General features: G+C 36.1%; 1 long non-coding RNA gene across 1 annotated transcript in view; it reads right to left on the bottom strand.

Annotated features, from left to right (window-relative positions):
* LOC103231702 (uncharacterized) overlaps positions 1-12233 on the bottom strand; it is a 132180-nt gene extending 119947 nt beyond the window's left edge. The window contains exon 1 of the long non-coding RNA XR_496982.3: positions 12175-12233. This is a non-coding gene — a long non-coding RNA (uncharacterized lncRNA). The remainder of the gene's footprint in view (positions 1-12174) is intronic.
* Positions 12234-13190: the final 957 nt, after the last annotated feature.

Genomic DNA, 13190 nt, shown 5'->3' with positions numbered 1-13190 from the left:
TTGTGTGCTAATAATATTAGTTTATTGTTTTTACAAATTATTATTTGTATGTAAAATGAAGTATTAAACTAATTATTTTCAGACACTTATAGTCCTAAAATTCTCAACGGCTAAAAAGATAGACTAAATTTCCCCTGGAGGTGTTTGCAAACAGCATTTCTATCTAAAAGGTTAGTACATTTGTGGGAAGAAGTAACTGGGTGGAAAGATGGAAAAAAATATTCCTTATATTCAAAGACCCTCTGACCACAGAAAGTTTTACTAATTCAATCACTACTGGCATGGACCATGGAACAGATGAATAAAGTTCACAATATAAAGACTTGGGCAACAATACAAGATGTTTGTGTACTTAAATTACATGTTCTTGAAGGTTTGAATACTTTTATTTACAAAGATCTCCATATCTTAAGTAGGAAAATGTTTAATATTGATCTGAAAATATAATGGCTGGGATACTTACTATTTAGGTCACTGAAAAATAAAAATAACTCAAACCCCAAACTTCCTTTACAGTTCAGGAAACTAGATGCTCAAAAACAGAGGAAAGAGAAACAGAAAATATTTGAGCTAAAATTCAGACAAATCCCTGACTTGAAGCTGTTTGAGTGCGCGTGCGTGTGCGTGTGCATGTGTACGTGCGTGTGCCTCAATATGTTTTCTCTTATTGTCTGTCCTACTGACATTCAAACAGTGCCTTTGATTTGGACGGAAAGAACATAGTTGAAAAATACAGCTTTGAACATCCAAATTACAAGGTACGGGTTGTTATTAGGATGTTAGATTAGACAGTGGCAGTGGGACAAGGCAAACAGGTCACAATGAAATTCAGAAATAAAAAGATATGCTGCCAAGAGACAACTCATTGAGCTGCTAGCCTTGTTTTCTCCCCCATAATAAAATGATTTTTGAGAGACTGCTCAGCCAGAAAGGTAAACCATTCTCACAATTTAAAAGTGCCAGTCATCTGTAAAGCCAGAAGCCAAGACAGAAGGAAATTTAAGAAGAATAGGATTGTCACTTAAAAGTCAAAAGAAGATAAGAGAAAGACAATGGAGCCTCTATAGCCAAGTTAATTATTTAGGGGCTTGAGTTCAGCTTCTAGATTTTCCCTCTCCTGAAGCTTTTCTCTCTTCCTTTTTGGCCTGCCTTTTGACCATTAAACAGCCCATTTGAATGAGCCTGGGGAAAGGAAAGGGGGAACTATACTAATTAAGTCTGTCTTGCAACAGTGTTTCCCCCAAAGCAATGCAATTCAAAGGTAGAGCAAATAGTCAAGTTTTACTCTTTACCTTTCTCTTTCATTTTTTTTTTTTTCAAAATGAGATAATGATCATTTAATGATTTGTCAATCTAGAATACAACTGCAGCATTGGGTGTGCAGGTGTGGGCATGGAGCTAGTCTGAGAAGTCTGCAAAACTTAAATTGACCTATTTTCTCAGAAATAGGGACAGCTGGCGAAGCAGAACCTATCAGTGTGGGCTGATACACAAATTGCTCAGTTGGACAAATGTATTTGTAGATGTGGACATTACGATGAAGGACTAGGATGAATCATTCTGCCCATGTCACTTACCCTAAAAAAACTTTTGGCATGCTATGTTAATTTTAAAATAATAATCATCATTTAAAAAGTAAACTCTTTCAACTTTAGAGCAGTGTTAGATTTACAGGATTATTGCAAACATAGTACAGAGAGTTCCCATATGCCCCATATCCAGTTTCATCTATTATTAACATCTTTAGTATGGCAAATTTGTCATCATTAGTAAACCAACACTGATACATGATTATTAACTGAAGTTCATACATTATTCAGATTTCCTCAAATCTTTCCTAATGTCCGCTTTCTGTTCCAGGATCCCTTCCAGGATGCCACATTACATTTAATGGACGTGTCTCCTTAGGCACCTCTAGGTTGTGAAAGTTTCTCCAACTTTCCTTATTTTTTTGACTATCTTGGCAGTTTTGAGGATTACTAGTCAGGTATTTTGCAGAATGTCCCTCAGTTGGGATTTGTCTGGTGTTTTCTCATGATGAAACTGGGGTTATGGGTTTGTGGAAGGAAGATCACAGAAGTAAAATGTTATTCTCAACACATTATCTCATAAATACAGGCTATCAATATGACTTTCCACTGTCAATATTGATGATCACCTGACTGGTATGTTTGCTAAGTTTCTCCACTGTCAAGTTACTCTTTCTTCCCCCCCTTTCCATATTACACTCTATTATACTTTCCATATTATTCTCCCTTTCCATATTATATACTCTTTGGAAGAAAGTTATTATGTGTAAGTAACATACACTGAAGGAGTGAGGAGTTGTGCTCCACCTCCTTAAGGGCAGAGTATCTCTGTAAATTATTTGGAACTCTTCTACTTGGAAGATGTGTTTATTATGCCCCATTTATTTAATTATTTAATCACTTATATCAGTTTGGATTCATGGATATTTACATTATAACTTGGGTTGGGTTATAATCCAGTACTACTTTATTGCTCAAATTGTTCCAGCTCTTTTAGTTGGCTCCTGTACCCCCATGTCATACCTCCATCATTATCTGTTGTTTTCTTTTGCATTTTTTACTTTCTGGACCTGTGAGATGCTCCAGGCTCATCTTAATGTGGTGGATTACACTGATTGATTTTTTATATTGAACCACCCTTGCATACCTGGAATAAATCCCACTTGATTATAGTATATAGTTCTTATTTAACATTATTGGATTTGCTAATATCTTGTTGAAGATTTTTGTATGTATGTTAGTAGTTAACTAATTTTATTTTGTTTTATTTATTTTATCAGACAGAGTATTGCTCTGCTGCCCAGGCTGGAATGCAGGGGTGCAATCTCAGATCACTGCAACCTCTGCCTCCTGGGTTCAAGTAATTCTTCTGCCTCAGCCTCCCAAGTAGCTGAGATTACAGGTGGGTGCCACCACGTCTGGTTAATGGGATTTCAGCATGTTGGCCAGGCTGGTCGCAAACTCCTGACCTCATGTGATTCACCCTCAGCCTCAGCCTCCCAAAGTGCTGGGATTACAGGCGCCAGCCACTGCACCCAGCTGCCTAATTTTATTCTAATTAATTTAAGAATTTTTTTCAGCTTTGAGGTATAGTCAACAAATAAAATTTCATATATTCAAGGTTTACAATGTGATGTTTTCACATACATATACATTGTGAAAACATTATCACAATCAGGCTAATTAACATGTCCATTACCTCACATAGCTACTTTTTTTGTGATAAAAATACTTAAGATTTACTCTCTTAACAGTTCAAGTATAGAATACATGATTATTACTTACAGTCCGGTCTGTACATTAGGTCTCCAGAACTTATTTATCTTAACTACAAGTTTGCATGTATGTTGATGAGACATACTGGTCTGTAGTTTTCCTTTCTTGCAGTGTCATCTTGTTTTAGTATCAGGGTAAAGGTACCCTGATAGAATGAGTTAGGAAGTGTTCCTTCTGCTCTTCTGCTTTCTGGGAGAGATTGTGGAGTATTGGTATCATTTTTTCCTTAAATGTTTGATAGAACTTACCAGTGAAACTATCTGGACTTGATAATTTCCTTTTTTTGTAAGGCTATTTTATTGATTTGTTTTTTTAAATTGATAATCTTAAGAGTACTCTATCTATTTCTTTTTGTGTTTTAGTAGTTTGTATCTTTCAAGAAATTAGTCCATTTCATCTACATCATCAAATTTGTGGACATAAAGTTGTTCAGAATACCGTATTCCTATATTATCTTTTATTATTCATGGAACAGTAGAGATGACCTTTCTTTCATTTTTAATATTGATGCTTTCTCTCTCTCTATTAGCTTGGTTAGGGTTTTGTTAATTTTACTGATTTTTTTTTAAAAGAAATTGCTTTTGGTTTGTTAATTTTCTCTATTGTTTTCCTGTTTTCAATTTCATTGATTTAGGATCTAATTTTGATTTCTTTCCTCCTGCTTGATTTAGGCTTAAATTCCTCTTATTTCTCTAGTTTCCTAAGGTGGAAACTTAGGTAACTGATTATTTTTTCTAATATATGCATTTAGTGCTATAAATTTCCCTCTAAGCATTGCTTTTGTTGCCTTTGACAAATTTTGACAAGTTTTGGTTTCATTTTCTTTTAGTTCAAAATATTTTAAACTTTTTTGATACTTAAGTCATGTGGTCTTTACAAGTGTGTTAATTTACAAATATTTGGGAATTTTCCAGCCATCTTTGTGTTACTGGTTTCTAGTTCAATTTCACTGCTGTCTGAGAACATATTTTATGTATTTTTTACTCTTTTAAATTTGTTAAGGTATGTTTTATGGTACAGAAGGTGGTTTGCCTTGGTGCATGTTCCATGTAAACTGGAGAATGTGTATTCTGCTGCTATTGGAGTCCTTCATAAACCTCAATTAAGTTGATTGATAGTGCCATTCAGGTTAACTGCAGCCTTAATTGATTTTCTGCCTGCTTGATCTAACAATTACTGATAGGAGTGACAGGGGATGAAGTCTCCAACTATAATTTTATTCCTCATTTTATCCTTTTAGTTCTATCTGTTTTTGTTTCATGTATCTTTAGAGGCATTCATGTTTAGGGATGCTATGTCTTCTTAGAGAACTGACCCTTTTATTATTATGTAATGTCTCCTTTATCCCTGATAAATTTCCTTGCTCTGAAATCTGCTTTGTCTGAAATTAATAAAGCTACTTCAACTTTCTTTTGATTAGTGGTAGCATGGTATATTTTCTCTATCACTTTATTTTTAACTTATCAGTCTTCACAGTTCAAGTGATGTTCTTGTAGACAATATATAATTATTGTTTTGCAGCCACTATAACAATCACTGTCTTTTAATTGCTGTATTTAGACCACTCACATTTAAAGTAATAATTAATATATTCGGGTTAATATCAACCATGCTTGTAACTTTTTTCTTACATATACCGGAAGCTTCCTTTTCTGTCTTTTCTGGTTTGAGTCGAGCATTTTATTTCATTCAGCTTTTATCTCTTCTTTTAGCACAGAAATTATGCTTATTTAAAAAAGCTCTTTAGTGGTTGGCCTAAAGTTTATAAAATATATTTTAAACTAATGTAAGTCCACCTTCAGACAATATTATTGCATTTCATGTATAGTGCAGGTACCTCATAACAGTATATTCCCAACTTCTTCCTCCCTTCCATTGGGACATTGTTTATCCCTATGCTATAATCATATAACACATTGTTACTATTGTTACTTGTTACATATAACAAGTATATAACTGTATATAACAATTAAGAATAAGAAAAATAAAATATTTTATTTTACATTCATTCATTCCTTCTCTGATGTAGATCCTTTCTTTATGTAGATCCAAGCTTCTGACTTTTACAGTTGTCCTTCTGCCTGAAGAAAATCTTTTAACGTATCTTTCAGGGCAGTTCTGCTAGCAATGAGTTATCTCACTTGTTTGTCTGAGAAACAGACATTTGACAAATAATTTTTATATAGAATACCAAGTTGGTGATTTTTGTCTTTCAGCACTTTAAATATTTCACTCTCCTTTTTTTTTTTTTTTTTTTTTTTTTTACTCTCTCTCACTCTTTTTTGTCTGTGAAACATTCACGAATAATTAGAATACCAGGTTGGTGACTTTTGTCTTTCATCACTTTACATATTTCACTCTACTCTCTTGCATGGTTTCCGATTAAAAGTCAGATGTAATTCATATTACACAGGTAAGGTGTTTTTATTCTCTGGTTTAAGATTTTCTCTTTGCGATTTTCTGCAGTTTGAATATGATATGCCTAGGTATTTTTTTGGAATTTATCATGCTTGGCATTCTCTGAGCTTCCTGGATATGATTTGCTGTCTATCATTCATTTTTGAAAGTTCTCAGTCATTATTACTTCAAAAATTTCTCCTGCTCTGTTCTCTTTTTTTTGTTTTTGGTATTCCAATTGCACACATGTTCTATCTTGTGAAACTGTCCCCCCAGTTCTTAAAATGTTATGTTCAGTTTTTTTTTTCACTCCCTTTTTCCTCTTTACATTTTAGGTTTTTTTTTTTTTTTTTTTTTTTTTTTTTTTTAAATGAACTTATCTTTAAGCTCATTGATTCTTTCCTTAACTGTATTGAGTCTACTGCTGAGTCCCCTGAAGGCATTCTCCATTACTGTTAAAGTACTTTTGATTTCTAGTATTTCCTTTTGATTCTTTCTTAGAGTTTCCATATCTCTGCTTACTTTACTCATGTGTTCTTGTATGTTGTGTATTTTTTCCATTAGAGCCCTTATTGTATTATTTATCGTAATTTTATATGCCCTGTCTGGTAAGTCCAACATCTGTGTCACATCTGAATCTGGTTCTGATGCTTGCTTTGTCCCTTCAGACTTTTTTTTTTTTTTTTTTTTGGCCTTCTGGCATGGCTTATATTTTTTAATTGAAAGTTAGACATGTACTGGGTAATAGGAACTGAGGTAAATATGCCTATGGTGTGAGGTTTATGTTAATCTGGCTAGGAGTTGGGCTTTGTTTTGTGTTTGCTGTAGCTATAGGTACCAGAGGCTTCAAATTCCCAAAGTACTTCTTCTAAGAGAAGATCCTTGTCTTTCAGCTCTTTCAGCTGTAATTTACTCTTGTCATACTGGAGCTCCGTTGGTATGATGAGAAAGTGTGGAGGCGGTGAAGCATTCTACAATCTTTCAATTAAGTCTCAGTCTTTTACCCGACTTGCATCTCTGACTTGTGATCACCAAGAATCAAAAGTAAAGTGTTTCTTCTTGTGTAGTTTTCCCCCTCCCAATTAGGTGAGGAACACTAGAGGGGGCTATGGTGAGATCTCTGGGACAAGGCTCTGGTAAAATCCTTTCCTCTGAAGACAAGGCCTTCGTTATGGAGAAGGTTCTGGACATATTTTACCAATATTACCTGTCTACTTTCGCTGCCTAAGCCACAAGGGTACCTTTGTTGACTCCTCGCCGTTAGAACCTAGTGGGGATCCTGGAGATAAAGTCAATGAAAGTATGGTGGCCCCAAGGAGTTTCTCAGTCTCAAGCCAGTCTACACTTGGCCTCCAGAAACTTGTCAAAATTACTAAGTGTTCCTACCAGTTTATGGCTCCAGTGGCTTCTATTTTAGGTAAGCAGATTGTGTCTGTGACTCCGGATTTGCTTGTTACCAGATTTCAGCATGGTTATTTGACTTGTAAATTTAGTTCTCTGATAAGCCCAAAACAACTTGTTGAGTTTTAGCTTGTCCAGCTTTTGCTTGCTATAAGAATGGGAGTGACAATTTCTAAGCTCTTTACATGTCTGAGCTGTAACTGGGAATCATAATGATTTTTGAAGATAAGATTACCACAACTTTTTATAACACCTCAGAAAGGTAGTTATTATTCTCTTTATTTTACACATAAACCAGTGGGGCTTTAGTGAAATTGTGTGTCCAAGACCATTTGTGTGTAAGTCTAAATGGTTCTAAATCCTATGCACCTTAGTTTCTTTAAAAATAGCTGAAAATACTATCAATATTTTTATGTGTACAGATGTTTATACATTGAAATATTTCTTGCTTTCAAGTTTGTGCCTACATTTTGAGACCCTCAGAGGCGGCGGGGAGTGGTGAGGTTGAGTAATAGTACAGGGCAAGTTATTATCATTACTTCAGGCAATTATTTTATCAGTGAAAAATTTACCTTTTTCCTCCACTCTGCTCTCCCATTCCCCTTTCCTAGCCTCCACCAGGGACAATCATTGGAAAATCTTCAATAAGTAGCTTATTTTATTTCACTTCATTTTAAAGATCTTATTTTTAGAGCAGTTTTAGGTTCATAGCAAAATTGAGAGGAAGGTACAGAGAATTTCCATCTATCCCCCACATTCCCACACATGCATACATAGCGTCCCAAATTATCAACATCCCCCACCACAGTGGTACATTTGTTACAACTGATGAACCTGCTGGTTAATGTTTATTTTTTACCAAAATAGGCTCTTGCAAAATGTGTCTTGTATTATGTGCATGTGTCTTTAATGTGCATAACTGACATTTTCTTTTCTTTCATTCTTTCTTTTTCTTTCTTTCTTTCTTTTTTTTTTGTAAGACAGGGTCTCGCTTTGTCACCCAGGCTGGAGTGTAGTGGTGCAAACATGGCTCACTGCAGCCTCGACCTCTTTTCTTATTATATATTTCATTCAGGTTATTTATATTTTATTCCTAGCACTGTGCTTTTAAAATACATATATACTGCTCTGTGTATACGTCGTTGGTTCAGACTACTGCATAGTACTTCAGTTTTATTATTTCTACAGAAATATTACATATTCATTGTAGAACCACTAAGTGCCAAAAAGTGAAAACTAGAAAATAATGATCACTAGAAATTGTATCATGAGAGAACCATAGTTGTGATCTCGGTGAACCTCCTGTAAGATACCTCTTTGCACATATATATAAATGCATTATGCATATTCAATTTTACTTACATAGGATTGCTGTGCACATGTTATTTTTTGACTGGCCCCTCTCATTCATCACTATTTCATGGATAACACCTCATGCAACAAATATAGATCCACAACATGCCTTTTAAAGATCGCTCAGTACTCTGTTGTATGGTTGTACCACACTTAAATAATTCCATTTATGGGCATTTTGCTTACATTTATTTTTATTTATTATTATAAACAGTGCCTGCCTCAGCAAATAGCCTTCTGCAGATATATTTTCTTACTTGTGCAATTATCTCTTCAAAGTAAATACTTTCTCCCCACCACATGGGTTGAGCTGGGTTTCATGCCACCCACAAAATTCATGCTTTTTCTACTGCTTTATATGTTGCCCAAAGACTCAAGTGGCTTCAGCTATTAAATTCTGCGAGTTTATATGTTTATGAACATTGGCAGTGGGGGAAGAAGTCACAAAACAAAGAGGCCCTCTTTTCAGCTCTGCTCCAGTAAGCAGGACCTTTTTCACTTTGTGGCAGAATAAATGCAAATAAATCAGCTGTCAGAAATTAGTAGTTTATATAATTTGATTAAAATTAGAGTTCAACACTAACTTTGATGGAATCAGATTCTCTTCTAAGTATTGTTGATCTTGACACTAAATGTGGCCAAATTATTTAGAGGAACATTATTCTCCCAGTATTTACAACTCAGAAAGATGTATGCCAAGAATCCTCTTTGGTATATCTGTTTTCCCAAGATATTTTGGGCCAAGATTTGAAAACTCAAGAAATCTATATACATATGTTTGGGTACATGTTCTTAAATAAACCAAATGTTTCCTTGTTTCAACTTTTAACATGCTTAGTTTTTCTATACAGTTTATGGAAATCTAATTGAGAGTTCTGATAAATCACTGTTTTTTTATGGGAGGGGTGGGAAACAAAGCTTTTGTTTAATGCCTTAGCAAAGAACCTTCTGACTGTTTAAACAAAACTGCCTTACTTATATGTTGCCCAAAGACTCAAGGGCTAAAGTAGTCTCCACTATTAAATTTTGTGAGTTTATTATAGACTAGTTTTTTTTTTTTTTTTGGTCATGGTGGGGGTGAGCATGAGATGTTAAAATAAAAACACCTCCTTACCTGTAACTAAGATGCAAGTGAAAAAAGCATTTTGCTATGGCAATTTGTTACAGGCTTTTATTAGCCAATTTGGCTTCCAATATTACATGGAAATAATTAAGCTTCAATTTTTTAAAATAGTCAATTAAATGTTTTAGTGTTATTACTATTCTAGAATAAACTAATTAACAGTTGGAACACTACTGATTTTGCTATTTACAATAGTTTATTTTTCTCCTGGGTCCACGTGATGAAGTTATGTTTATGATTATGGGACTCAAACTGGACCAGCATCACTTTTCCTCCTCTCCTCCTTCCCTCTTCTTAGGCGACTGCTCCACTTCCCCACTATGATCAGGCCTGCTTGGGGAGGTCTTCTGCTCCCATCATAGACTGAGCTTCTGCTCAGCTCAGAGATAACTTGAGAGGAAGGAGATTTGCCCTTCCAGTGGGAAGCTTCTTCAGTCAAAGTTGCATAATCTGCATAATGATCACTCTTCTTTTTGATCACAAACATTAGCCTTGCTCTTTCAGTTTGGTAGTTTTCCTCAGTCAAGGGCCTTATACCACCTTCCTCTGGGACTGGGTTGCCATTTTTATCGGTGTGTCAGAACCCCATCACACCGTAACCCAAGTATGGCAGGATACATGTTCTCTGCTCTTCCTGTATCAGGGCCAGTTTCCTACATTCCTGCTGGAGAGGTCCTCACCATGATATTCCTGAAACAGGCCGATAGTTCTCAAATCCTCTTCATGACTAGGGGGCTAAAATTCTCTAGGACCTTGGGCAAGTTACTTAGCCTCTGTGTGCCTCAGTTTCTTAGTTTGTATAATGGAGATAATGAAAGCAACCACCTCAAGGGGTTGCTGCGAGGATTAAATAAGTTCATATTTGTGAAGCACTTAGAGCAGTGCCTTGGTGGTAGGAAGGGCCATACGAAGGGTTAGAATTAGAAATACCACCAAAATTCTGAGATCTCAGAATTATTGAAGCTGAAATTCTGTTCTATGGTCACATCCCACTGTGACCTTGATTGCTTAAGCATAATTAATACATTTTATTCTAAAATATCCCTATTTTGGAACACTAATTTGATCAACATAAGGGTCTTTTAAATGGATATATAAAAGGGACTGTATATTAAAGTAGGAATATGTAAATACAATATATTCTATACTTTTTAAAATTTTGCCATTTGATTGTCAAGACAAATTTATTTAAAAGTTATTGGTCAGTGTGTTTCTAAGAGTCTTGAAGATCTCATGGGCTAGAATATAGTTTCATTCATGCACACATATATCCACAAACATATAATTGTTCCTATCTCTTAGACAACATTTTCTCTAGCTCCCCATGTACTATTTTGTATTTTCCTTTGTTTTCCAATCATTAGTTCAACAAATAATCTGATGTGAAAAACACGCTGTGCCAATAAAACCTCAAATCCCCAACAAACCATTATGATAGTCTTATGTTATTTCGAACAGAGAAGCAGGGGCTGCAAATAAACAGCCTTGCTTACATCACAACTATAAACAAATCAACTGGGATGGCAAACTGACACACATGAATTAAACGGTATCTCTCCCTTCCTTCACTGTTAGCACTATACCTGTACAAGTGTGATGTCTTAGTCTTCTCTAGCTGTTATGACAAATCACCACAATCTTAGGGGCTTAAAAACAACACAAATTTATTATCTTCCAGTTCTGGAGGCCATAGGGCTGTGTTGCTTTTTGGAGGCTTTTGAGGAGAATCTGTTTCCTTGCCTTTTCTAACTTCTAGAAGCCTCCCTCATTCCTTGCCCCATGACTTCCTTCCTCTGTCATCAAAGCCAGCAGCACAGCATCTTCAAATCTCTCTCTCTCTGACTCTTTCTTTCTGCCTCCTTCTTTCCTTTGTAAGGACCCTTGTGATTACATTGGCCCAAGCAGATAATCCAGGATAATGTTTTCAGTTCAAGATGCTTAACTTAATCACACTTGCAAAGTCCCTTTTGTAATGTAAGGTCACATGTTCACAGCTTCAGGGGATTAAGACATGGACAATGTTGGAGGGGTGCATTATTGTGCCTACCACAGATATGCTCCTGAATAAGACCTTGAATACCATCCAGTCTTTTGGCTCTCCCTACCTGACTTTTGTATGAGTTTGCAGATAGGAACTGTGATAAATTCCTACCAGTTATTATGGTACCTTTCTTTCCCTCTCCTCACAAGTCTTTCCAAGTCAGATAGCTGTTAGTGTTTACTTAAATGATGAATATAGTCTGGAGTGTTGTGGGAAAGTATTTAATGAGGAAGACACCCCCACTCTTTGTGTCTGTCCTTGACAGCCGCATGAAGAAAAGTAAAACTTGACCCTCAAAGTACATCGGTAAAGAATTACATGATGCCAAACTATGACATGGGTCTTTGAAGCCATTTGAGAAAATGGATATGATTTGGTCCTTACGATTTTTCCTGGGGGAAATGTGAGAGTCTGAATTAGCAAATTCAAAGGGAGCCAGAGAGAGATCTTGATGACAAGGCCAGTGGCTTCCCGGGTTCTGCATTTCCAGCCCTGAGCACAGTGTTGGGCATGTCGGAGACGATTACTAAATGATTAGTGGATAAATGACTTACCAAAAGTATCCAAGGAACAGCTTAAGCCCTGGGAAAGATCTGGCCTTTGAAATGTGACCTGCAAAACAAAATAATGGGTTTAATATCCTCAGGAAAGAGGCACCATCACATTCAGTTTTGTTTCTAACTGCTGACTCACACAGCCATTCCTCATTGATTACTGCTCCGTTGATGTAAAAGAAAACAAACCACTGGTATCACTCTCCTCTGTCCTTATATGAAAGAAGAAATAGCAGAACTGCTTCTACGTTTATTTTGCTCACACATTCCTATTGTTTAAATCACAATTTTCAAATTCATTTCTAGCTTAGTGGATTGATTTTTTATTACTCGTGCTGAGCAGTTGACAGTAATGATTTATTACATCTCTGGGATTTTGGCAGCTCCTTACCACCACTCATGGTTTAATTCACAGGTTTCCCTGATGGCTTTAGGGTCTGTGGTGTTTGCTCCTGTAAAGTGTTGCACCACTGGGAGATGTGTACCCCCGGCCCTGCACTCTGGCCTCAGTTTTCTTTTCTCCTTGCTCTGTGACTGTGTTGACTGGAAGGAGAGAGCGCATTCATGAACAGGGGAAACCTGATGTTTTCTCCTCTCCTAAGAACTGCAGCTATTGTAGCTTTGTGCTACGTGCTGGAGGCTGGTCCACTTGAAAGGAGGCCAAGGATGGAGCCGAGAGATAAGGGTAAATGCACATATCTTAGGGAGATGGGCTACTTTTTAGGCTTCATAACAATGACAACAAACATAATAACCCTCTGTGCTAACCATGTAGCATGTATTAGTACAGGCATTGGTGAATTATACCCTGTGGGCCACATTTGGGCTACTACCTGTTTGTGTAAATAAAGTTTTATTGGAACATAGTCACATCCATTCATTTACCTAATGTCTATGGCTGCCTTTGTGCTGCAATGGCAGAGCTGAGTAGTCGCAGAGAGATCATATGACCTATAAAGCCAAAATTATAAGCCCTTTTCAGAAAATATTTTCTGACCCTTAATCTTCATAATATG

Source organism: Chlorocebus sabaeus, chromosome X (assembly GCF_047675955.1).
Source record: "Chlorocebus sabaeus isolate Y175 chromosome X, mChlSab1.0.hap1, whole genome shotgun sequence".
In the NCBI taxonomy this organism is placed as follows: Eukaryota; Metazoa; Chordata; class Mammalia; order Primates; family Cercopithecidae; genus Chlorocebus; species Chlorocebus sabaeus.
This window is presented reverse-complemented; position numbering and strand designations above follow the sequence as displayed.